We start from the raw sequence: 27,398 nt of genomic DNA, 5'->3' as shown, positions 1-27,398 counted from the left end.
GCACCGCTTAGCCCATGGAGAAGCTGGCTTGGCACATGTGGGCCCACTGATCACGAAACTGAGAAGATTCTGGAAGGAAAACCAGGATGGAAAGTAAGGACAGCAGGCCCTCAATGACTAGCTCTCCTGCCCTTCTTTCTTCTCTCTTCCTCAGGCTGGATTCATTTTAGGAATCTTTGACCCTCCAGGGAAATTATTTAAGTGACCAGTTTTTGCAGCGGAAGTTAACTTGCTTGTTTTTAAATAACCAGGCCTTAGACCTTGGAGTTTTAATTTTAGAAAATGCAAAAAATAAGGCAAAAGAATGAATATATAAGTAGGCTTCACTGTTTTCTCTGCTGTTGGAAAACTGCATCTGGGAGCTTGTAGAGCGCAGAGCTGAAAAACCTACATAATCAAGTAAATGGGCGCAGAGCAAAGGCAGACCCAGTCCCGCTTATCGCTGACTGCATCATCCTTGCTAATTCTCAGTGCAGGAGACTTCAGAGGTTTTGTTAGGAGATAAAGGGCCAGTCTCATATTTCGGGGAGAACAATTCCCCCGGTTTGCAGTAAGATCTTGGATTTGACCTGTGACTTCTGTGCCACAAAGGACCAGTGATTGCAATTTGGGTAATAGGACAAGCTAAGCTCTCTCTCCACCCCCACCCACGGATCACCTAAATTTCTTTGGAATTAGAATCAACAAGCGGCCTTATGAAATATTAAAGGCAAGGCTGCAACCCACAGTCATTGTGTTTTGGGGTTTGACCCCCACCCCTACCTCCTGCCACATCAATGGCTGAGGCTGCCTGCCTACCCAGCCCCCAACCCAGAATTTCTGCTCCTCTGGGAAACTGCACTTGTTTTCAGCTGCACACGTTGGGGTGGGCATGCAGGTGTTATGGGCTGGGAGATTAGAAGGGCTTGGGACATGCGTTTAAAACATCTTCTAGAAGGATGCCCAGGACACCCCACTGCTGTGCTGGAAGTTCGAGGTTCCCATGGAGGGGGGTGGTTCCAGGCACAATCCAGAGGGTTTTGCTCCTGGCCGGAAGGACAGGAGCCTCCAGAATGGCAGCAGGTGGGGGACGGCTTTCAGCGGAAGCTCACCCAGGACCAGCTCTTCAGAGCAGCGCGCCTCAGCCCGGGCAGACACACCCGAGCCACGGCCACTTCCAGATGATTCACTGTTTTCCATGCGTTCACACCAGCTTCAGCACGTTTCTTATCTGATGGATAAACCATCATAATGGAAAATATAATTAAAACATTTTTAAATGGATTTGTGAAATCATACCCACATCTACACACAACTGAAAAATAGCGCTTGGGTGATCGAGGGGTGCTATGTGCTGTGAAAAGGGCTTGTCTGTGTGGCGATGGTGGGTGCCTGCAGCTGTCCCCAGCGCCCAGGCCTGTGCAGGCTGGGGCCAGTAGACTAGAAGTTCCAGAAACCAGCACCGCCCCATCCCGCAAAAAAAGAAAAAAAAAAAACCTGTCCTTCTGGAAATCGCTGAGTTTCCAAGTGCGTGTCTTTGGCCCCAACTCACCCCTGATTGTGAAGGCCACTCTCGTGTCCTCTGTCAGCAGTGAATGGTCACGTGGTCTTGATGCTCGACACTTTCAGGCCGCGTTCCTCATCTGAGCTGGAGGCCTGGGCACTACTCTGGATTTCGGCCTCCTCCTCAGGACGGATCCTCCCTGTCTTGCTGGTCAACACCCGTGGCCAGCTTTTCCCTTTCAGATACTTCTGGAGTTCCTCCCTCCTCTGGCCCTCCACTCTCCTGCCCTGGCTCAGTCCCCCAGGCAGTATTGAAACCACCTCCACATGGTGACCCCTCAGCAGTGGATTTCAGTCAGTCTGCCTGTTCTGCTCCCCGCTCTGTCTCTGGTGGATTCTCTCACCCTCCCGCACTTCTGGCCTGTACCCCAGCTCCTGTATGCATAAATAAATAAATCTTTAAAAAAAATGGTATTTTTAAGATATGTCTATGGCAGAAATTCATTAAAAGAAAAACATTCCATTTCTAATAGAAGTGATGACTAGGTCCTTGGATTTTTTTTTTTTTTTTGATAATCTAGTTAATTATAAGGAGTGACTCATATGAACACATTGGGAAAAGATTTCAGTTTCTTGTTCATTTGTCCCAAATACTGACATCAAGAAGATAATTTAGGATTAGAACACACTCCATCATGAGGAAAGCAACAGCAAGCTGGTGAATGAGTTTCATTTATTCAACAAATTCCGAAACCAGGAGATGAGTCATTCTATAAGAAAACTTGAAATTCCCTGAAATCTCACAGCTCATATTTAAAACTTGACAAGTTTTCTCAGTTTTGACAACAATCTTAAAAATGTACCAAATGACCAAATCAGAGATGACTTAGGAAGTGGAAAGGTTTCTTTCTAAACCGTTAGGAATAAGAATCAAGATCCCACTAGCCATGCCAGAGGAAGAATGGTCTGTTTTCTCTGCTGAAAACATCATGGCGAGGGAGGAGGACAGTAGGCAGGGGTAGAAAGCATGGAGGGGTGGGTGGCCAGTTCATCAATACAGAGATGGGGTTATTTTTCTGGATAGTGTAACATTTGTGTAATTGATCAACTTTAAAACTTGCAATTTGTTGAGTTTCCTTGCTAATTTTTTAGGCATCACTTTGAATTTTGAAGGTGCACCCCCCATGACATCGATGTTAGCCCCCCACTGTCTGGATCATTCCAGGCCCATCATTCACTCAGCTCTCTCAGCTACATCCTTCGCAAGCACCTTTTAAGATTCCCACTTAACTCCACTTCACCCAACATGTCAAAAAATAAAACCAGGGCCTCCCTGGTGGCGTCGGGGTTAAGTGTCAGCACTAATCGTACTATTGACACTGTAGCCTGAGTTTGAGTCCCGGCTGGCCAGGGAGCTACCCACATGGTGCAGCAGACCTCTCCTGTCTCGCCCACTGCTCCCCTCAGCAGTGGATTTCTATAGATCCACCTGTTCTGCTCCCCACTCTGTCTGGTGAATCCTCTCCCCCGTGCCCCCTCTCCTGGCCTACAGCACAGCTCTTGCATGTATAAATAAACAAATATAAATATTTAAAAACAAAAACAGGACCTCCCCGGTGGCGCAGCGTGTTGAGCACAGCGCTGTGAGGCTGTCCGCAGCCTCCATGGCACCAGTTCGATTCCTGGCTGGCCAGGGAGAGTCCCATATGGTGCTACAGACCTCTCCTGTCGTGCCTGCTGCTCCCCTCAGCAGTGTATTTTGTCAGTCTGCCTGTTCTGCACCCCGCTCTGTCTCTGGTGGATTCTCTCACCCTCCCATGCCACTGGCCTGTACCCCTGTGCTTGTATAAATAAATAAATCTTTAAAAATAAAATAAAATAAACCAAAAATAAACAAAACAAAAAATGCTTTGTGAAAGCTTTCATCTTCAATGCCAGAAACTTGCAAGAACCTGGCTACCTTGGGTCCCGGCAACTGGCCTGGTCACTTTGTGGCCTCAGATGAGTTACTTTTGCGCCATGCTTAATAGCACAATAGTCCAGAGTATCGTCATGAGGTTAAGTGACTTTATGTGTATACACAGTGCTTCGAAGAACCTGGCTGCTGACCCCACACCTAGCAAGGCATCTGGCACAAAGCCTGGCACGGCAGGTACTCCACAAATGTTGGGTTAATTCGTGGCCCCGTTGCAAAGAGTCTGGCACGCGTGGCTGGTAGATGTGCTCTTCAGTCATGGACTTATCTTTCTGGTCCTGGGTTCCTTTTCTATGCGAATGAGTAGAATCCAAATGGAGATCTTTCTTTGTTCTAAAATTCTATTTCTTCGTGATGCCAAAGGGAAATGCAATTTTCTTCCTTACTAGAGCGAATAGTCCATGAAGCTCAACAATAATTTTAGTTCTCTTGACAATTTCTGGATTTTTGCTCTTGACTCTGATTCTTCAAATATTTCCTGTAAGCAAGCAGGCTATAAATAGGACCAACATCCCAACTCTTTGTGATTTCAGTTTATAGAGACCTCTTTATTAAGAGCCATTAGCTTTTAACATCTGTGTCTTCCTCCCTGTTAGCAGTAGCCATAGTTACGTGTCATTGTGTGACTCTGGTCCTGAGAGGTGTGCAAGTGTGATGGTGAATTTTGTGTGTTGCTTTGATGAGGTTCTGGTGCTCGGTTTGGTCGAACTAATCTAGATGTTGCTGTTGCTGTGAAGGTATTTTTTAGATGTGATTAACATTTATAGCCACTTGACAGTAAGTAAAGCAAATTGCCCGCTGTGATGGTGGTGGGCCTTGTCTAATCAGTTGAAGGAACTAATCAGAGCACCTTCTGCCTCAGGACTGAAACTCTGCCTCAGTTTCCAGCTTGTAGGTCTGCCCAATGATTCTGGATTTGCCTGTTTCCACAGTCATGTGAGCCAATTTCTTAAACTAAATCTCTGCATATATATTGACTTTATCTCTGGAGAACCCTGATGAAGATAGCCTGCAAATTGGTTAATGCAAAACATGAGTATGAACGCATTCATTCATTCATTCATTCATTCATTCATTCATTCATTTCTTGATCTAGTCAGCAACAATTTATGGAAGTAAACATGTATGCAGCACTGTGAAGGCCACTGGACATGATTTATGTAATGAGAATGGGAGTGTGATAGACTTAGGCTACATTTCCTCAAAGATGTCCATTAGAATCTTATCAGGCAAAACAGTAATAAGTATTTCAGGAGCTCAGAGACACACTAGGTTTGAACCCCAGAGTTCAATTTTATGGCTGGAAGATGGAGAACTTTATTAGGATGTCCCAACAAAAGAGGATCGTCTCTCTCCTAGATGCTAATGGCACCAGTCTTCAAATCCTGTTTAAACCTTTTTCATCTGTAAAATGCTTTGTTGGGGTGGAAAGCCCTTGGGATACCTTAGAGAGGGAAGCTATGGAAGAGGTTTGGACACTTAGGCCAGGTCAGAAAGCTCTGGGTTTAAATCCTAGCTCTGGCTTTTGCTGCGTGACTATGAACAACAAATCATGTCACCTCTCTTATTCTCATTTTCTAATTTGTAAAGTGGAGAGAATCTTTTCTGGAAGGAGAGACCCTCAGTAAGAACAGACATATAAGCTGCCTGCAGTCATGGGGAGGGAGGGGCAAAGGTCTGTGAGTGTTTCTAGATCTTTTTTTCATCATCTTCTCACCCATCGTTAACTTAAATCCAGGAGGAAGTCCATCTACTATTTTAAAACCAAAATGTTGGTGCACACACTGTTTGCAGACCTTTCCAGAAGTGGAGAAACAGCCATCTCCCACAGTAGCTGCATCTCACCCTTTGAGAGCCCACCTCTACTGGTTCCCACATTGTCTGCGGGTCTCTCCTCTCGCCTCCCAACCCTTGTCCCCCAGGAGAACTGCCCCAGGCTTTGGGGATCACAGCACAGAGCCCATGAACCAAAGAGCAGGGAGTCTGGAGTCAGAGAGATGGGCTGGCATCCCAGTGCAGGAGGCATGTCTGGGTCAGTGTCCCTCCTGACCCAGGGAGGCTCAGGAAGCTCGGAATCTCCTTGATCAGGCTAAGGGAGCTGACGTTACAAAATGGGAGCTGGTTGGGGGCCTCCCTGGTGGTGCAAGGGGTTAAGACACAACCTATGAAGCAACCCGCAGCCTCTGTAAGCATGAGTTTGATCCCTGGTCGTCCAGAAAGCAACCCACATGGCACAGCAGACCTCTCCTGGCACAACCCACATGGCACAAGCAGACCTCTCTTGCCCGCTGCTCCCCTCAGCAGTGTATTTCAGTTAGTCTGCCTGTTCTGCTCCCCACTCTGTCTCTGGTGAATCCTCTCACCCCCCCCCCCTCGCATCTCTGGCCTGTACCCCAGCTCTTGTATGCATAAATAAATAAATCTTAAAAAAAAACAAAAAACAAAATGGGAGCTGCTTTTACTCTCCCTATTGGGGTAGAATCACCCAGAAACCCATTCGATCACAGGGGAACCGCAAAGAGGACTCATTGCTGGGATTGGCCCCATCTATTCAGGTACCTGCTTCCTCTTATTAGCATCTGCTGAGCTTCCTGTTTAAAATGCAGATTTCCAGGCCTTACTCCAGAGCTCTGCAACAGAATCTCACAAGACTTAGGGATGTGTCTTTTATTGTCATTATTGAGGTTACAAAGTTAAACAGATATTTGTAAGTCTTGTTCATAGCAGAGGCTTGGGGGGAGAAGAGGTGCTAGTGATTCATGGAGGGTGGAGTTTCAGTTTGGAATGATGATAAACTTCTGACAATGGGTACACAAAAATGCAAAAGCACTTAAACCACTGCGCTGTGCACTGAAAAATGGTGAGAGTGGGTACAGATGATGGCATTGGGTTATATTCATCAGACTTGCTAAGAAACTTGTACTTAATTATTCCAACCGCTAAGAAGAAGGACTATGTCAGGTGGGGAGGTGTTCGTTGCACTACAGTGACATATTATCAAAGAGCAAGGTGTTTGGAGTAAGCTAATATAAACACATTGGTATATGCGTACTAATATAAATACCAGACAGAGTATAGATGTCTCAAGATAGTACATTGTACCCCTTAAATGTACACAATGTTATATGTCAAATATATTTGCATAAAAATAGATATTAAATATGGTTAACATGGTTAAATTTATATCATGTATATTTGAACCACAATAGAAAAAACAAAAGCGGTACAGAATTTTCAAGCACAAAACAAGCCTGGAAACTTAAAATCGAGGCGCCTCCATTCCAAATGCTTGTTTTCTGCTCTTGCCCTGGTTAATGCCGCACCTTCTTCCAGGCTCTATCTCAAGGCATCCGCTTAGACAGGGTGGAGTTTCCACTTGGGACGCCCCAGTGTGTCTGGAGAACTAGACAGGGGTAGGCCCCGGGGGGCAGGGAGGTTGAACTAGAAACGCTGGTGGGGGGATTGCCCAGAGCAGGGAGCAAAAACCTGCTACCTCAAAATGTTTTTTTTTTTTTTTTTAAAGATTTATTTATTTATTTATACAAGCACTGGGTACAGTCAGAAGTGCGGGAGGGTGAGAGAATTCACCAGAGCCAGAGCGGGGAGCAGAGCAGGCAGAAGGACCGAAGTACACTGCTGAGGGGAGCAGCGGGCGGCAGGAGAGGTCTGCGCACCATGTGGGACCCTCACCCCACGGCCAGGGATTGAACCAGCGCTGCAGAGGCTGTGGGCAGCTTCGCAACCCAGCGCTCAACTGCTGGGCCACCAGGGAGGCCCGAGAATGCAGAATTTAATCTGCATACCTTTGTCTCTGAGTCTCTCAGAGTCCTCCCTACCTGACCTTCCTTTTCTGCTCTCCCCAACTCACCCCAAAGTCCTCTATCTTGGCTAAGCTATTTAAAGCGGTGTCTGAAGGACCTGGGTGATTACTCAGTTTTGTGGGGTCTCTCCTATATATCAGGGGGTAGACCTGTTATTATTAGACTTTTGGCTTTTTCTTTTATCAGTCTGTCTGATGCTTGTGACGTCATTTTTGGAGTCAGTGGGTTTGGAGAGCGGGGTCCTTGGGTTCACTTTGCGAAATGTTTCACCAGAGCTCCCCTTTCAAATTTCCCAGGCGAGTTTCTCCAGAAGACAGAGATGTTAGCTATATTTTAAAAGAGCAGGTTTATTAGGGAAACAGGACAGGAGAGTAAAGGACATTGGCATAGACACAAGTGGGCAGAGAGGGCTGCCCCAAAAGGGACAGGTTTGCCGATAGAAGCCTGCGGACAGGCGGGCGGCCTTGAGGAGAGCCGCCTTTGCTGGGGGAGGTCAGTGCAGAGAAGCCCCGGCAGGGGACAGGTCACGGGCAGGCAGGAGGCTGCTGCCCTGCCGAAGGAGAGAGTTGGTGAAAAGAAGCATCTGCATAGCGCAGGTGGGCAGATCTCCATATTTCCCCCTTGAGGTCTGTGCTCCTGACATCCCTACAGCTCCTGACATCCCATTGCATAGTTTTTTCTGCAGCTGGATTAATGGCTGTGTTAATCCCGTCTACCCCCACCTCCTGGTGTGAGTCTTGTGATGCCTCCTTTCCAGTTTTTCTATTCTTATCCTCCACCACTTGTTGGAGGTTTGCAGTCTGGGAGAACCCAGAGGGGCCGGGATAACGCCCAAGGTTTTGCTCCTCCGTTCCTGCCATCCCACCGTCCCCACCACTCTGTGTCAGCAGTGCTGGGAATGGTGAGCGCCTGACCGGGCGGGTTTCACGACTGCCCTGCCCAACTGGCAGACCGGGCCCAGCCTTCTCTCCACCACCCAGGACACCTACCCCAGGCCCCTTGTTTTCCCTTCCTCAGAAACCAGCCTGGGAGGTCAAGTAGGGCGGTCTTGGGAGTTGAAAGGTCAAGAAGGTAAAGAGGAGCAGATTCCCAGGGCCTGCTGCGCTCCTGCAGGGCCCGAGCCACATTCTCCCGCAGACATCACTTTTCCCCACTGGAGACCCTACGCTGGACCTGTGGTGTGGCTGCACATCTCTGAATAATTAATTCATCCTCTCTCGAGTGGTCTCCGCCTGCTTGCGTTTTCGGGGTTGTTTTTCTTGTCTTGCTCTCTTTTTCATCCAGAAGTGGTGTTAATAATGGATGAGCGCGTTCGAGGTGGCCGAGGCCCGCGCCAGCACAGGGAGACGCGGCCCCTCCTCCCGGCCCCAAGTCCAAATCAATACAGGAGGCAGGAGCCCTGGCCTCCGCCTGTGTCTTTCCTGCTTTTCCTGAAACAGAAGTGGGAGCAGAGTCTGCGCTTGGAGGTTTTGTAACCGGGTGCTCCCCAGGGAAAAGGGAGGTTTCAGGTTTTCGGTCCCACCCAAGGGAGGGTGCAGTGAAACAGGGAGGAAAAGAAGGTGCAGAGGAGACTGAAGGAAGAAAAAAGGATGCAGAGCAAAAGGAGACCTGGAGGAGAAACAGAGCAGAGAGTGCGAAAAAACACACTTGCTTTTTGGGCCTGGACTGGCTGGAGCAGACGTGGGTGAGAGACCTGTCGGGAGGGTCACAGCGGCAGCATCCATCGATCTTGATTTTGATTTTGTGCATTTCCTTCTAGACTTGTCAGACTCTTTCTGCCCCTTTCCTATGGGTTCCCACCAGAAGGTGCCTTAGACTTGTGGCAGCTTTCTGGCCTCAGAGGCCCTGCTTTGGGCCAACCCTATTTGGCTGGACATTAACCCACGAAGGGGTGGTTAACTCTGGTGCTTAATTTGGAAACTATATTCTTTCCCTTTTCTATATTATACACTGACTGTATGAAAGTTCCTTTCCATTGAAGGTCTTACACACTAAAATATATTTTGTCTTAATGTGGCAGATAGCAAAACCTATTTAAAATGAGCAGGTTTGGGGCCTCCCCGGTGGCGCAGCGGTTGAGCGCTGGGTTGCGAAGCTCCCCGCGACCTCCACGGCGCTGGTTCAATCCCCGGCTGCTCCCCGGCCACCGGAGGAGGGTCCCACATGGCGCGCAGACCTCTCCTGCCACCCGCTGCTCCCCTCAGCAGTGTGCTTCGGTCCTTCTGCCTGCTCTGCTCCCTGCTCTGGCTCTGGTGAATTCTCTCACCCTCCCGCGCTTCTGACTATACCCAGTGCTTGTATAAACAAACAAACAAACAAACAAATAAATAAATAAATAAAATATGTGAAAAAAAAAATGAGCAGGTTTGGGGGTTCAGGGGTGCCCTTCTCCCTACCCTGTAACAGTTTGGCCTGCATCAAATGCACGGCTTCTCATTCTGTTCAATGACTCTGACAGGGACTGGGTCCCCATAGATGGTCAACAAGAGTAAGAATACATTCTGTGACCAAGAGCACCCAGGGAGAGAAACTAGCAGTGGACGATGCAATGTTACTTTTTCTTCAACCCAAACTTTGGAGGTGTTTGGAATCCTTGTTATAGAAGTGGGTGATTTTTTTTTTCTAAAAAAGAAAAAAGAAAAATGAGCCACTATTACTTATACAAGCTCTTTTGGAGAGAGGCAAGAGAAAGCTTTTGTTTATTTATTTATTTTTTAAAGATTTATTTATTTATGCATACAAGAGCTGGGGCACAGGCCAGAGGTGTGGGGGGTGAGAGGATTCACCTGAGACAGAGCGGGGAACAGAACAGGTGGATTGACTGAAATACACTGCTGAGGGGAGCAGTGGGCAAGACCGGAGAGGTCTGCTGTGCCATGTGGTTAGCTCCCTGGCTGGCTGGGAATTGAACCCATGCTGCAGTGGCTGGGGATTGCTTCATAGGTTGCATCTCAACCCCTGCACCACCAGGGAGGTCCTACGTTTGTTTATTTTATTAAGAAGAATTTTTAGGCAGGATTTTGGAGGCGCTCACAAAATGAATGGGTGATGCCTTCACTAGTCTACAGAAGGCACGATGCTTTGGTTTCGTTGGTGTTCCGCTTCTTTGCTCATGGATGCTCAGAGGGTGTGTGAGAGAAAGTGATCCTGTACCTGGGAACTGTTTGACCGAGCAGATCGAGTTGCAGACCAAGCAAAGGTAAGGTCAACATTAGTCTTAATTTTATCCAGATAGGTTCATTTCATTTCTAATATTCTTTTGCACTTCATCTATTTCTTTTCTTTTTTTTTTTTTAAATTTTTTATTATTTATTTATACAAGCATGGGGATACAGGCCAGAGGCACGGAAAGGTGAGAGGAGTCACCAGAGACAGAGTGGGGAGCAGAACAGGCAGAAGTACTGAAGACACTACTGAGGGAAGGAGCAGGCGAGACAGGAGAGGTCTGCCGCGCCATGAGGGAATCTCCCTGGCCAGCCAGGAATCGAACTGGCGCTGCAGAGGCTGCGGACAGCTTCACAGCACTGCGCTCAACCTGCTGTGCCACTGGGGAGGCCCCAACTATTTCTTTTCATTAAAAAAAATTGTGTTTCTTGGGAGAATTGTTTGGTGAAAGCTGTGGAAAGGAAGGGGTCTGGTGGAAACTCCAGTAGTTTTGCACGGGTAATAATTACTGCCATGACAGGCCTCCCGCCTGTGCCCTCTCGGTGGGTAGGATTGGCAAATTAAACACACTATCAAATATTCAACCCTTTGCCACATCTCAGTTGATTTGCATAATCCCTGTCCTGGGCTCTGGGATGAGCTATTTCCTAATTAATTATTAAATTCCCATCTGTACAGTGAGAACAGGAGACATTCCAGCAGACCCCAAGAAAAGCCAAGCACCGCCTTCTGGAGAAGGCTCTGGCTTTCCCAGGCGTGGGCCCCTCCAGCCCAGGGCCCCTGCCGTGCAGCTCCCCCAAGGACAAAGTGCAGTTCTGGCCGGTGACCGAAGCCGTCCTGACCTTCCTGTAACCCAGGATTCCACAGGCCCGGGCCCAGCCCACGCCACCCACAGCTCAGCCACCAAGGCATTGCCCCATGGCTTTATAAGGACATCTCAGCCCCATCCTCGGCTTGGTTAATGGACAGCCCCTGAGTTCATCACTATTCCCCTATTACTTCATTTTTGGGTGCGTGTTTCCACGTGGCAGGAGATCAGTTTTATTCTCTAGTCCTTCACCAGAGCTGGGAAGCCCCGATCCCTCCCTGCAGCCGGGCGAAGGGCGGGGTGGGTGGGTGTCTGGGTGAAGACACAGGGTCCCCATGGCAGGTGATCTCAATGCAGGTGGGGTGTAGGGGAGTTGAGCCCTGGGTGGACATGGGGCCCCCAAAGAGGGCTCATTCCCTAGACACAGAGGCCCCGAGATGTTTCAGGGTCCCCCCCAACTGTTGTTTGGGGGCACTGTCTGGTAGAGTCTGTGCTTAAAGCCAGCATTCATTTTTCAAGGGCGACCTCAGAAAGATGGAAGAGACTTGTTCTCAAAATGGCCCATATGGAGGCTTCTTGGGGTCTTGTAACCCAGAGATTCTCCAACTTTCCTGCGCTCACAGATCACCTGAGGTTTTGTTCATATGCAACTTCTGACAGAGTGAGTCTGGGGTGGGGCCTGAGAAGCCACATTCTTGGGGGAACTCCCAGCTGCTGCTGCTGGTCTGGGGACCACACTCGGAGGGGGAGAGGCTGGAGCAAGCTCATACTCATCCAGAGGGAGGAAATAAGACTTGCAAATGAAGGGGAAGGGCCGACCTGGAAGCTCATGTGCACGGTTGTTTTTTTTTAGCTTTTTAATTAAAGGCAGGATTAGCAGGGTTTAAAGCGAAGTCAGTGTGACACTGTCCTGCTAATTGCGGTGTGTGTTTTTTTTTCATGTCAGCTAAGCTGGGCTGAGGTTTAGACGTGGCCCGGAACTGCCCTGGACCTGGGTATCATCAGGATTCTGCTTTCCAACCAGCGGATGCCACTTTTAGGAAGTTTCAGAATCTCTCAGAGCCTCTTTCTCCAACTGTACCCGGAGGTGGTGCTGTCACCCCTGAAGGTTGTCCCTGCGCTCTCCCTGGGTGTGGTTGTGGGAATTGTTCCCACGTGGGTTAGAATCCTTGCTCTGCTCCTTGAGAGTTTTTTCCCTCCTGGCCTTCTCTTCCCTGTAGCCCAGGACTGTGGAATGGAAGAGACAGAATGGCGCTCCAAGGGGCTCTGAAATGGAGGGGCAGGGAGGCCCAATGGGAAGTGTAGCTTAGACCGATCTTTACTTGGATACAGGAAAACAGGAGCTGTGATTGCAGACATCCTGGGGAGCTGGCACAAAACTGCACATTTTGGTAAAGATGGCAGCCATGACTGCTTCGAACAAGCATGTGAGATTTCATTAAACCCTTTACAGTTAGAGGGCCTCCCTGGCGGAGCAGGCAGTTGAGGCCGCACTGTGAAGCTGCCTGCAGCCTCTGCAGCGCGGGTTTGATCCCGGCCAGCCGGCGAGACTCCCACATGGTGTGGCAGACCTCTCCTGTCTCCCCGCTGCTCCCCTCAGCAGTGTATTTCATCAGTCTGCCTGTTCTGCTCCCCACTCTGTCTCTGGTGAATCCTCTCACCCTCCCACGCATCTGGCCTGTACCCCAGCACTTGTATAAATAAAATAAATCTTTAAAAAAAACAAACAACTTATACTGTAAAGACTGTCAGCCCCAGCACCACTTGGAGCACAGTTCAGTTTACATGTTCCCCCAAATTGCAATTCCCAAGGCCCCTCCTCCCCAACCCCTGCTTTTCTTCACAGTTTGGTCTCAGTTTGTTGAGACCAAGCAAGGACGTGGCTTAGAAGGTTGTGAGGAATCAGTGAAGAACAGGGCCTGGCAGGCACCCCACAATGTGGGAGAGCAGAGGCACCCCAGCCTGCGGTCACTGAGCCTTTGGCTGGTCTAAGACGAACTGTAAAGGAGGAGGCAGGGAGGAGGCAGCGGGTGGAAACTTTGGGAGGTCTTTGTTCTTCCATTTCACATTTGTGAAATATTCCCTCTTGTGCAAATGCATGTGAGTTTCCATGGGGCACTCGAAGAAGAATCTCACAGATCCTGTGAGACAGCAGCGGAATGCCTGATGGAAGGGAAATAAATGCCAAAGCAGACACACTTGAAAGGCGTGTCCCTCTGGAAGGCTGACTGATCTGTATGGCCCACTGTGTGAGCAGAAGCACAGGCTGTTCTACCCGGAGCTGTGGGAATAAAGGTTCCAGAGGAGAACAGGAAGGTAGGTTGAGGCAGGTGCCTTGTTGCCGAGGGTCACCATCTTGTGTTTGAATTCCCAAAACTCCAGCCCTCCTTCAGAAGTAGAACTAAAATGACAGGGGCTGAGTGCTAGGAACTAGCCCCGTTTTCTACAAGATGGTGCCATGTGAGTGGGCAGAGCTGAGTTAGATGAATGTGCACGGGTGGGTAGATCCAGGATCCTGGGCACTGGCCTGCACCAGAGGCTGCAAATCGGTAGCTTGGAGGCCATGTTCAACTCGCAGGTGCATTCTTTATTCTCAGTGCTTTTTAGAAAATGTTTGGATTAGCTGCCAGCATTAAAAATATCAGCAATTTAGTCTTGAAGTGCACATTTTCAACTACAAAAATAAAATTAGCAATTCTTTCACTTGTGAATAAAGGCTGGGTTCTGAGGGGGACACCTGTCAGGTTTGTCACAGTCCCCACCCAGCCCGCTCAGTCATTCGCCATCCCTGCCTGGTCTCTGTAGGCTTTGGACTTTGTGATTGTGTTGTATTTTTATTCATCTGCCCGTGACTTACTGTGCAATCTTTGTCTGAGGGTAGGGAAGTTATAGTCTGAACTTTCCCCCTCCTGATAGCTTCATTCCCTTAAAGTCTTGTTACCGTGGTTATGGAGCCCTGGAGGAGACAGCAGACTCGACATCAGAAGAACTGGATGCAGAAATTCCACATGACTCAATTATTCCCCGGGTGTATTTACCTGGAGTCTACCTGAACACTCATTTGAAAAGAGATGCCCCCCCCCCCCATATTCATCGCAGCATTATTTACAGTGGCCAAGAGCTGAGGCAGCATAAGAGCCCAGGGCAGATGCTTGGACAAAGAAATGTGTTTATATAAACGATGGAATACTACTGAGCTATAACAAAAAAAGATGAAATCTTGCCGTTTCTGACAACACCGACGATCCTACAGGGGATGGTGCTTTTAGGGAAACATACCGGATGGAGAAAAACAAGCACCGTAGAGTTTCACTGATGTGTGGTACATGGAGAAACCTAACAAACAGATGTGCTAAATAAAACAAAAATAAACCTTTCTACTATAAAGCCAATTAATCATCACTAGAAGGGAAGGGGATCAATCAGGTAAAAGGGATCAACAATCTGATGAAGATGGAATATATGCACGTGCTGATTTTCAATGATGCACATCTGAAATCGACAAAGGGATAAACGACAATATTACTTCAGCAAAAACTTAAAAATAAGGAAGATCTGGATGTACATGTAAGTGTTGACACTTACCCGCGTTGGGACTTTGGGCAACTCTTGCTTTTCCCAAGTCTTAGCTTTTTTACTTGTCAGTGGCAGCTCATGAGCATGAGGATTAAATGTGCAGCGAGGAAAGTCTGTTGTGAGCTCCACGGTGGTAGAGAACCCCAGGAGGGAGGCCGGATGGGACTGTTTCCAGACAGGCGAGGGTACCTTCTATTGTATAGAGGAGGTGGGGAACAGGGCCTGGGGTGGTGATGGCAGATTCTTGATTCAGTCTCAAGGTGGGAGGCAGTCAGATGGGCTTCCTGGAGGAGGTGGTCAGCTGAGTCTTGAAGCAACACTTGGCTTTGCCAAGAGGACCCAGTCATAGAATGCTTCTAATAATTAAAGGCACAGTCGTTGAAGAGGACTTCTGGGAAGTGATTCCGGTGGCCTGGATTGTCCCACTGGCTGTGGGGAAAAAAGGGGTCGGGCCCACAGCCTCCTGGCCACTCCTCAAATGTCCTGGTGGAAGCTGAGCAGCTGAAGCAGACTGGCAAAGTTCCAATCCACAGCCTGATGCTTCCTCAACCAGACCTCCTTTGTTCTTGGGAGAAAGTGACCTCTGGGGAGAAGGGCATTTTATGGGCAGCGTTGGGTGATTGGTTAGTGTCAGAGTCAAGATGGAGATAGAAGTGGGGTTTTGACCCTTTGCATCTGGAGCCATCACTACGCATTGATGACTGGAGAGAGTAATGTAATCTGATTGTTCCATTGGGTCATTTCTGGGAATAGGACGACATTTTTCCAAAACTGGAAGTCCGGGTGCACAGGGGAGTATCTCAGCGCTTGGTTCTGCATCCTTAGCTTCTCCCAGGCAGCCCCTGCCCCCGTCCCCCTTCTCTGCCCACAGCAGACCCTGGTTCCCCTGACTTGACTAAATTAGAGGTAACCCAGTTTTTTCCACACTGAATTCTGTTAGGGTTGAAGATGCATTTGGCGGCTCAAGAAAAGCCCAGCTTGCTTCTCCTCACTGCACTGCATTTGGCAAACATCTTCCACAGGAGGAATGCGGAGAATTTCCCTTTTCATCGTGTCAGATCATCTGGTTTGGGCTGGCCCTTCCCCAAGAGCCCAGTGGACACAGCTGGAGCGGGGCGGGGCCCAGGCCGGTTGCTGAGCGGGGAGCTGTGGGCTTCCCTGTGCACACAGGCCACCATGGAGCTGGGGAACCCGAGGTCAGCGCGGCCCCTGGGGGTGGGGGGCGGGCGACCGGGCATGGGGGGACTCTGTCCCCTCCCTGCATGCAAGCTTTATCCTGAGACAACAGTGTGCACCCCCCAGGGCTCCCTACCATTTGGCTAGGAGAGCTCCTGGCTAGAGAAGGCATTTCTGCATGGAGGAGACAGATTTGGGGAGTCCTGGAGTTCCTAGGGTGCTTGGAGTCCTCTTTGAGAAGATGGAATCACGAATCCAGAATTAATCACGGGACTTAAAGAGGGTCCTTGGCAGGGTGGGGCCCTGAGGCCTGAGCTATGTTGGCGTCCTGGTGACGTTGTTGCTTCAGTTTTCATTCTAACTGATGGTAAGTTGAGACCTGGCGCTGGGAAGACATTTTGGGTTGCATTTTGGTTCTTGCTTTATGGACCTGCTGTGCTGGGCCACCCGATGGCCAGGAGCCCCTGGCAGGTGGGAGAGGGTGGACACGAAGTCTCCAGCGCCTGGTGCTCAGAGAGACACTGGTCCACATTAGTACACACTAGTAAACACCAGGAGGTCCAGGCCAAAGTCAGTGGTCAAGGTCAACCCAAATGCCAAGCTGAGCCACAGGGCAGGACCCAGGGACCGGCTGAGCTCCACGAACCTGATGGGAGGGGACAGAGAGCGGGTCAGGTGTGGACTGGGAGGGGTTGGCATGCTGGTGGCAAATGCACTTAGAAGCCCACAGGTAATTGCATGACCAACTCAAGGGAGAGCTGAGATGAGCAGATATTTGTTTGCTGGCCTTTGGACAATCCTTTGGAGGAATAGTCATCATTTCAGTGCCTGGGTCTGGATTTCAATGCAGGTCCCATCTCCTCTGCTTGCCCGGGGGGCTGGGTCTTGCTTTAGGTGCAGACACGGGCTTCTAGGAGAGAAGATCCAGCGCCTCGGGGGGAGCAGATTTTTTTTACCTGAGTTAGACACCCCGGCTGTGAACCTCCCACGTCCTCACCCACAGGAGTCATCTCAAGCATGTTTTTGAAAAGTTGTAATGACCAAAATTACTGATACAGGTAGTCTTTCGTTGTAGTCTATCATTTTCAACACAATTCTTTATTAATTATTAATTATTATTATTTTTAAATTTTATATATTTTTTACATCATTTTTCATTTTTGCACAATGCATGCATTTTCATCTTGGTTATAGACCCCCTACAATTCCCACCCCCCTTGTTTTGATCCTACTTCTTCCTCCTCCCCCTGTAGTGTGTCTCTGGTTTATAGTTGCTTGTTGATTTTGATTTTTACTTTATTATAATAGGTCTTCTTCCTGGTCCCTTATTTAGGTTTTCTAAATTCTTGCTATGAGTGAGACCATCCAGTATTTATTTTTTTCTTTCTGGCTTATTTCGCTGAGCATGATCCCTTCTAGCTCCATCCATGTTGCTGCAAATTGCACGAGCTTATCTTTTTTGATTGCTGAGTAATATTCCGTTGTTTAACACAATTCTTTAGAAATCTGACCAAGTGGGTAAAAACGAGTAAGAATAGACCACTTAAATTCTAGATCTACTAGACATAGTCAGAGCCCAATAAATAGAGACAATACATAATTCTCAGTCCCCGTGGAACATTCCCCTCACATTCTAGCCCTATCTCAAGTCCTAAGGCTCATATAGATTCCAGCCCCTGCAACTGCCCTTGGAATCATGGGACTAACCCAGCAACATTGCTGAACTCACTTATTGATCTACACGGTCAATACCTGCAGTTCTTGAAAACTTAATGTCCTGTGAAGACATTAAGGGGCAGGATATAAAGATCACGTGATACTAATTATGTAAAATTGAAGACACACAACAGTATCATTTTTATTTTTTTAAAGATTTATTTATTTATGCATACAAAAACTGGGGTGCAGGCCAGAGGTGTGGTGGGTGAGAGGATTCACCAGAGACAGAGTTGGGAGCAGAACAGGCGAATCTACTGAAACACACTGCTGAGGGGAGCATGTGTTGCTGCACCATGTGGGTTACCTCCCTGAATGGGGATCGAACTCATGCTGCAATGGCTACTGATAGCTTCATAATGCTGAGACTTGACCCCTTGCGCCACCAGGGTGGCCCAGTATGGTTTTTAAACAGATAGATATTGGCTAGATCTCAAGCATCTACAGAGCCAGAAGGGAGGACTTTACCCAATGATGGGAGTTTCAGGAGGTTAATTGTATCAGAAGCATCCCGTTTAAAAAATAAAAAGGCCTGCAAACGTGGCTGACAGAGATGTTAAATCTAAACTGTGTTTGGAGAATTGTTATATTCTCTCCTTCATATTCATCATGCCTGAGATTATCAGAGTTGAAAAGACTCAGTTGGTATCCGCAAATGTAAAGTTTCCTCCGGATCAGGTTTCTTGAGAGCATTCAATGAAGTAAGAGGGTGGAAGTTCCTGGAGCAGGGCCTGGGGACAGGGCGGCTTCGCCTTCCCTGCCCTGGTCCCTTCCATCCTCTCACCTGTGGGGTGTATCCTTCAGACAGGCTGACTTCTGGGCTTGGAGAGCAGCAGCACCATCTGAGCCCACTGGTCTGGCCCCCACCATCTGGAGGCTCCTTGGCCATATGGGACTTGAGAGAAGCCCCAGGAAACCGGGAGTAGGTCCTTGCACCCAAGGGGGCAGCAAGTCAGCCTGGCCTGGGGCCAGAGGGAGGGGCATATAGCTGGCTTCCCACTTCCCCCACCCAGGTTCTAGCTGTTTTATTCTTTACTGCCCACCCAGCTCTCCCTTTAGGCTATGGACTTTCTTATCTTGAAGGATAATTAGCAAACCAATTATACAATGATGACATGGCTTGGTTTCCATGGTAATCTGCAGGTGCTGTCTCAAGATGCTTTCCAAGAAGCCAATCTTAATCTCCATCAGCCCGACCACAAGGGGTACCCCCATAGCTCCTCCAGGGGGGCTGGTCCCCCGGCCCCCATGGTAGCCAGGGTCCACGAGAGCATGTTATACCCCGAAATCTGCTGAGAGCAGATCCTCCACTCATGTACCACGTACACACCACACACATCACACATCGCAAACATGCCACACACATATGATACGCATGCCACGTGCACACCAACCGCAAATACATACTGTACAACGCACATGTGCACACACCCGTCACCTCACACACACACTACACACAGCACACATGGCACATGCACACACCACATACCACACACACAGAGCACACATACACCCACCTGCCCCTCCACACACACACACCGGTATAGTGATAACCCTGGGAGGGGACAGGTGTGCTGACTGACTGCATGTGGAATCACTGCACAGCACATGCCAGCTCACCACATCACACATTTTCAATGCACACAATTTCATTCGTCTAGTGCATCTCCATACTGCTGGAGAAAAATTTCCATTTTGGAAACAAAAGCTTCTCAAGCTCGAATGCACTGAGTTCCTCTGCAGCCGCCTGGCCCAGGGGCCTTGTCTACCCAGAGTCTGCTCACCAGGGGGTCCGGGCTCCCGAGCGCACACGCCCTTAGGAGCTCGGGGGCACCCAGGCGGGCTAGCGCTGGTGGTCACTAGTGTGCATTGTGAGGACAGTGCTGAGAGGTGGGCGTGAGGCCTGGGGCTGCAATCTCGGCAAACAGAGTTTGCAGAGGAGCAAGCACCGAGATGCCAGCTGGGCCGCCTCTTAATGAATATGGACCAGCACTGTTCCCCTCATTATTTACCCAGCTGGCTACTCCTACTTCAACAATTTAAGGAGATTTGTTACAGGGGTAACGTGACTGATTGTGATCAATAAGCCAGAAGCCTGGAATCCAATCTAACTGCACCGCGTCCGTCCTCCCGGGAGGACAGTGCCTCTGCCTTAACCCTTGCCGTTCAGCTCATCCCCAGAGCGGTCTCACAAAGGCCCACTGGACCGTGCTCCGGGCGGCCTCCTCCAGCCCAGGAGGGTGCCAGGCAGGCTCCTTCGCTGCAGCTACTAAAAGTGTGGGCCACGGGGCCTCCCCTGGTGGTGCAGCAGTTGAGCGCTGGGCTGCGAGGCTGCCTGCAGTCTTTGCAGCGCTGGTTCGTTCCCAGGCCACCAGCGAGGGTCCCACCAAAAAAAAAAAAAAAAAAAAAAAAAGCGTGGGCCACGGATCGGCTGCTTTAGTTCCAGCATCAGTGTGAGCTGGAGCTTGTTGGAAACGGATGCTCGCAGGCCTCACCTCGGACCTGTGGAATCCGGAACTCAGGGCTTTGCTCCCACCCTCCCAGCTCCCACCTCCCACCCCGGGGAGAGCTCCGTCCCGCACGTACTGCAAGGCCAGAATTGGCAGAGGTGGCATTTGTGAGGAAGCGCACACTTCGTTTTGTCCCATCTCCCCCCCAGCTGGTGATGACGCGCCCAGAACACATCCAGAAGACAGGCGCTCCTGGGCTGGCAGCCGGGAGCAGCGTCTCCGCACTGGGCTCTACCCTCTTGGGGCAGGGAGCGGCTCTCACTGCCGTCATTGAATCTGTCTTCATTGGGAATTAATCAGCGTGAACGCCTCCCACCCCCAAGCAACAAGAGCAGAGCCTCCGCGCAGAGTCCACTGGGGTGCCGTGATGCTCTGGTTCCCGGGCTGTTTCTCCGTGGAGGGACGGGCGTGGGGCCTGGTGGTTCAGCCACGCGGTGGGCGCTGGGAGGTGAGCCACACTACGCCGGGAGACCACAGGGGCCTGAATCTGGGGCCCAGAGGGTCCAGGTCCTTTGACACCAAGCAAGGGCCTCTGCATGCCTGTAGCTGAGGCTTCTTTCTTTCCGGGGTGGGGTCGGCCCTTCTATCTGGCCAGGAGGAGACAGTGAGGTGTTAAGGGCTGGGAGGAGACCCCATGAGCTGTGGGTGCCCAAACCTGGGGAGTCAGGAATGCATCACAGACCGTGGCTCTCTTCCCTCCCAAGGCCCTCTCTGCACCTCAGGTGTAGCCTCCAGACAGGGCTGCGTGTTAGGCTTGGAAGAGGCTCACCGAATGTCGACACTTGCTTTGTTTTCTTCCAGTCATCCAAGGCTGGTAATACTGAGGGAGGGCTGGGAGAGGTGGTGGGTGGAGGAGCAGGGGGTGGGGCTCAGACACCTGGAGCCCCTGGAGCATGGCAGGACTGAGGGCTGTCCCGATGGGCAGGCCCAGGAGGCGGTGCGAGATACCGCGAAGCTGCCCAGTGCAGGCAGGAAGCTCCCAGGCTTCTCTGAGGGACAAAGCAAGACCAGGGCTAGTTCAGCTGCTTAAAGGATGACATTCAATGCCAGCTCCAAGGAGTTGAAGGACAGGGATGTGTATTGGTCCATGTTGCCGAGAAGCCCAGATGCAGGCCAGCCCCTGGCATGAGGGCTAGAGAGGCTCATGTGTGCTAGGATGTGTCTCCGCCCATCTCTTCCTCCCTGCTTGGCATGAGGGAAGGGTCACAGCTCCTTTTTCTGCCTCCACAGTGGTCATTCCAGCCTGGGGAGGGGAGAACGTTTGATTTTCAGACAAATGTGAAATTATTACCATTTTTGTTGAACCTGAGAGTCAAATCTTTGAAATGAAGCTCTGATTGTGATTTTATGAGAGTGAGCAAGGGAGCACAGTTAAAGCCTCTGCACACACCACCGGCCAAAGCAGGTCCTCTGTGTGTGTGTGTGTGTGGGGGGCATATGCTCTAGAGGCTCTGGGGGGTCTTGTGCACATTGGGGGGAAGGTAACTGGTGCACACATTCTAGAAAAGCAGTGTGAACTGAAATAATTAAGAATAGAAATGTCATATGATCCAATAATCCCACTTCTGGATATTTCCCTGAAAAACACTACTTCGAAGAGGTAGATGCACCCCCATGTTTATTGCAGCTTTATTTACATTCTCAAGAACTGCCAATGACCTAAGTGCTTATCGTCAGATCAGTGGATGGAGAAGACTTGGTGCAGGTACATGGTGGAATACTACTCAGTCAGGAAGAAGCTGAACTCCTGCCATTTGTAGCACCATGGATGGAGTTAGAAGATATTATGCTCAATGAAATAAATATACAGAGAAACAGAAGCAAAGGGATGAATTAAATAAAACAAAAACAACTTTCAGACTATAGGACCAATTTGTGGTTACCAGAAGGGGACAGGAGCCATGGACAGGTGAATGCAGGACAGAGCTGGGCTTTTCATGGTGAGCTTAATGTACTAGATACACTTGCTAATTTTTTTCCTTTTTTTTAAAGATTTATTTATTTATTTATATAAGCACTGGGTATAGTCAGAAGCGCGGGAGGGTGAGAGAATTCACCAGAGCCAGAGCAGGGAGCAGAGCAGGCAGAAGGACCGAAGCACACTGCTGAGGGGAGCAGCAGGCGGCAGGAGAGGTCTGTGTGCCATGTGGGACCCTTCTCCAGTGGCCGGGGAGCAGCTGGGGATCGAACCGGCGCTGCAGAGGCTGCGGGCAGCTTCGCAACCCAGCGCTCAACCGCTGCGCCACTGGGGAGGCCCTACACTTGCTAATTTTCAACAATGCACCCTGAAACTGCTAAGTGTGACAATGCAGTGTTACTTCAATAGAAAACAATTCCAGAAAAGGGAACCATGGGGATGGAGGCACAATGACAGAGGAAGAGAGACGTCTTTCTTTGTGGACAGTCACTATTAGCAAGGGAAAGGCGACAGATCCAACTTGGTGTCACCCGCCACCCACAGTTTCTATCCGCACAGAATTAGCCAAAAGGAGCTTGCCTCCCACTGACTTGGGAGACACACACAATATATATATTAATGATGACTTCCCCACCATGCATCGTGTCAAGTGCTTACAATTTGGGTTTTCAATTGAGAGTTAAACAGTAATTACAGTTCATTTTTCCAGGCTTTGAAATTTATTTTTGGATCCCAGCTCCCTGGTATTATTTGGATTTGACTCTTTTCCAGCGGATGCTGATTTTTATGTTTTTGCCCTTGACACTCAGCCTGTGGCTGGATGTACATATGGGCGTACCCCTCCTATCTCTGTGTATCACGCATGTTTGGGTCATATCATAGGTTTTTGTCTTGCTGTTTCTCTTCTTCACTTACAGCTCTTTCCATACGTGCCCGCACAGACTAACTCCACTCTTTCCCATTTCTACAGAAGCCCTGTTGATTGACAAAGACCTCCACGTTGCAAGGCACAAACAGGAGGTTCCCGTCTCCCCACCCCAGCTGCAGGGCCACCCACTTAACTCACGCCAGCCCAGCCTGCCTGATGAGGGCGGCAGAATCAAAGATCATGGAATGTGGAGACAAAACAAGGAAGGTCATGAGGTGGGTTCCCCTAGACCGGTGGTAGGGAAGGCTTCCTGGAGGAGGGAGCACAGAGGCCACCGGGGAGCAGAGTTGGGGAGAGAAGAGGGTGTGTGATCGCCTTTCATGATCCCCAAATTCCTGAGCCACAGCAACGAGCTCTCAAAGCAAGTGTCCATGGCCCTGGCTGTGCTCCGTGGGACCACCGTCCTCAGGGGCACCGTGTCGTGGCCACGGGACTCGAAGCCTTGGCACCTGGCCAGTGCCTGGCCCATCCTCAAGGCTGGCGGAGTCTCCTCCTGACACAATCCTCTCCTTCTGCCTGCTCCTCCCCCATCTTTTCTGCCATTTCAACCTGGTCATCAGAGAGGAGGGGTGTCCTGCCTGGTATCGTAAGGCTGGAAGCACATCAGAGATGTACCCGTGGGGATGTCTACTTGATGCCTGAGGCTGTTCAAACACCAAAGCTTTGGTTTTCATAACCTTCCTGTGTGGTAAGGTGGTGTTAGCCCCATTTGCATGAAGAAACTGGGACTCAAGGGGTAAATAACAGTGCCCTTGCCTCTGCTTTGAAGGCCCCTCTGAATCTTGACATTGGAAGTAGCGGGTGTCGTAGGAGCTTCCCCAAGTCTCCGAGACCTGACTAGGCAGGTTCTTAGGATTGAGGGTTTGAGGGATTCACATGGTACCTCAAATTCAGCTGCCAAAGGTGGTGCTTGTGCTGGAGATACAGTGGGAAGTCTTCCAGAACCAGCTGGAGACCAAAGCTTTCTGGAGACCAAAGCTGTCTGGAGAACTGGAGAGTCAGGGTCGGGGGGAGGGTGAAACCTCATTTTCCTGAGTGGCTCCAGGTGCATCTTCAACCAGTGGCCCCAGATGGCACATGGGAGCAAACTCTTTTTGTCCTGACTGTCAAATGAAGACTATTTTCAGCAGATTTGAAAGCTATGGAGACAAATCCCATCACTCAGAGGCTGGTCCTCGCAGGCCCTCCATCTGCCTTTGCCGCTGCTGCCCACAGCTACTCGTTGGCACAGCACGATCCTCCAGTGAACGAGGCGCATTAGGAGATTTGATGACGATGTCAGTGGCCTGACCGTAAAGTCGTCTTTATGGTGCCATAAAAGGGAACAGGGACAACAGCTAGGATGTCATCCCTGAGCACAGTAAATACTTTCCTGACATTCCTTGCCCATCAGGAAACCACATCACAAGCACTTGCAAAACCAGTGGCCTGTTGCAACTTCATGTAAAAATGCCAGTTCTTTATGGGAACTGATTGGGTTTGCAATTAACCAAAGTGCACAATAATCATGTCCACCCCCCACTGATTTATGGGGCAGACAGTGCGCTTTTGAGAGTTATAGGAGGAATAGGGAGCTTCAGGGTTTGAAGCATGGCCAGCTGCTGTCACTTTGGCTTCCGAATATAGTCGCTGCGTGGATTAACACATCTCGGAGGCTGGGTTGGTTGCTCTGTTCGATCAGCAGCCAGTGCCTGTGGAGTGCCTGCCGAGGCCAGGTCTGCTGCTAGGTGTGCAGTGGTGCGGACGCAGCTCTGCCTCCAAAGGGCTTACAACCCAGCAGCAGGCAGGGCGTGACGAGAGAGGGCTGTGAGAGGCGTGTGCCCAGGTCAGGGACAGCACGGGGACAGCGCAGAGGCTGCTCCTCGCAGGCCCTCCATATGTCTTTGCCGCCTTTTCTCATGGCCCACAGGGAGGGGGATGCCAGCAAAATATGACATGGGTGAGCAAGGAGAAAGTCAAGAAAAAAAATGAGGGGATTGTTGAGGGGCAATGCAGCAAGCAGGGTGGGGGCCTCTGGACCTGAGACAAGGCAAGACTTGTTGGGGGCCCCTAGAATATGGTGGAGCTGAGGCTGGGCAGGTAGCCAGGGCAGGAGTAAATATCGTCTTAAGCATCTTTTGTTTTAGTTGCAGTTGTGTGCTGATGTGTTATCAGTCAGGATTCCACCAGAGAAACAAAGTAGTGTATATACACGTACATACGTATGTATACACAGAGGTCTGTGTGCATGTATAATATCACACTGTGTTACAGATTGTAGATACAATGCATGTATACAAGCATGGTGCATACATGCAACACACATGTAGTGTATGTGCATATATATGCACACATATGACACATGCATGGATTCTCAAACATTATAGGGGTGTGGGGGTGCCACGGTTGAGAATCCATGCATAACTTCTGACTCCCTAAAAGCTTAACTACAAACAATCTTTTTAAATAGATGTATTTATTTATGCATACAAGAGCTGGGGTACAGGCCAGAGGTGTGGGGGTTGAGAGGATTCACCAGAGACAGAGTGGGGAAAGAACAGGTGGATCTACTGAAATGCACTGCTGAGGGGAGCAGCGGGCGAGACAAGAGAGGTCTGCTGCGCCATGTGGGTACCTCCCTGGCTGGCCAGGGATTGAACTCAGTGCTGCAGAGACTGCGGATAGCTTCACAGTGCTGTGCTTAACCCCTTGCGGCCACCAGGGAGGCCCTTAACTACAAATAATCTTAACGGGTCTGCTAGCGCCCCCCAACCTGTGAGGGGCTCCCCCAGGTCATGCCGCTGGGTTAGAGAACCCCTCAGGGTCTCTGGCCCTCAGCTCCATCCAGGCTGTCGGATGATCTGTGAAGTACCCAGCCTGGTTTCAGAAGCACGCTGTTCTTCCTGTGCCTCTGCAGCATGTCCCTGGCCCTTTGCTCAGGCCAGGAACTTAGTATGATTTGCTTCTCTGTCCTGTCCCGGATCCCCCACCCGCCCTCCCTGTCCTATTTATAACTTTCAGCTGTTGGCAGGTCTCTGTGCTGGGCCTTTGGAGAGGCGTGCACCCCAGGATGCCTGTGAATTGTCTGGGAACAGGCTGGGGGACGCAGACCGCCTGACCAGTCTTTTCTCTGGGAATCTATGGGAAGACTTGGATTTTGAGAGCCAGGGCTCGCGGTAGACTCCAGCGCTGTGTTTGTGATGCACTAAGGTCCCAAAGGGCTAAAACCAGTTTTTTGACTCAGAAATGGTTGAGAACTCTAGCAAGACCTAGAAATAGTGGTTTCAGTTATAAGTTGCCGAGCAAAAGTCACTTTAAAACACACACACACACACAAAACACAGACACACACACAAAACACAGACACACACACACACAAAACACAGACACACACAAAGACAAAGCAGGATATTTGGGATAAAACTTAAGGATTTTGGAGAGTGTGCTTTCTGGACAGCAGCTGCAACCAAAATTGGGTCATTCCCTGGGTCTGCCGGGGAGGAGGTGAGCAGAGCCGGGGATGGAGAGATGCCCGGGGGGGCTTCAGGGTTAAATCATCCACGCAAGGCCTGCCTGATAAGCATAAATAATTCCAACTTGACCTCCCATCTGTTCACTGGCCTTGGGAAAATGCTTCCCAAAGGCTTTACCTGCTCGCTGTCGAGGCTTGAAATAAATGCCGTTCCAGAACCTGACTGCCGAAGTCTGATTTTCCTCATTCTGAGAAGCTGCTGGAGAAGCCTTTCTGCGTGCCATTGCAGCCCCAGCTCCGGCCCTCGGTTCTGTGTGGATTATCAGTTCGGTTTGGATCGTAATTCAGTGTTGCACCCTAACTGCAAAGACCCCACCACAGCACCATCATCCCCACTTCTGGGCGTTGTTCCCTAACTGTTCTTCCCGGGATTTATGCTGATTCCGTTTTTTCACTTCAGGAGGCTCAGATTTTAAAATGTGTTTTTGACACTCAGTATCAAGGTCTGGAGCCCTCAGGGAGACCTTCCTCCCCCGGATTTGTCTCTGACTTTCGAGTGTCTCAGCTAGTTGGAGTCAAAAGTCAACAGAACCCCAAACCTCCGTTCTGGGGGAGAGGGATGCAGAGTGTCTACACATCTACCTAAGTTCATCGTTCCAGATGGATCTAGGCAAAGTGGCTAAATCACCCATTTGCCTGGAGGTCAAAATACTGTAGGCAACAAGCCTCGTCAAAATGTGTGTGCTAACTGGAAGGGGCCAAGTCGTAAACGTTTGTCCGTGATTACGTAGAGTCCACATGCCCTTCAGTTCTCTTTGCTTGCATGGCTGAGCCCTCAATTCCAAGAGTTGTAATTGTGCATGTGTTTTCCC

This window comes from Talpa europaea (genome assembly GCF_964194135.1).
Source record: "Talpa europaea genome assembly, chromosome: 14".
In the NCBI taxonomy this organism is placed as follows: Eukaryota; Metazoa; Chordata; class Mammalia; order Eulipotyphla; family Talpidae; genus Talpa; species Talpa europaea.
This window is presented reverse-complemented; position numbering follows the sequence as displayed.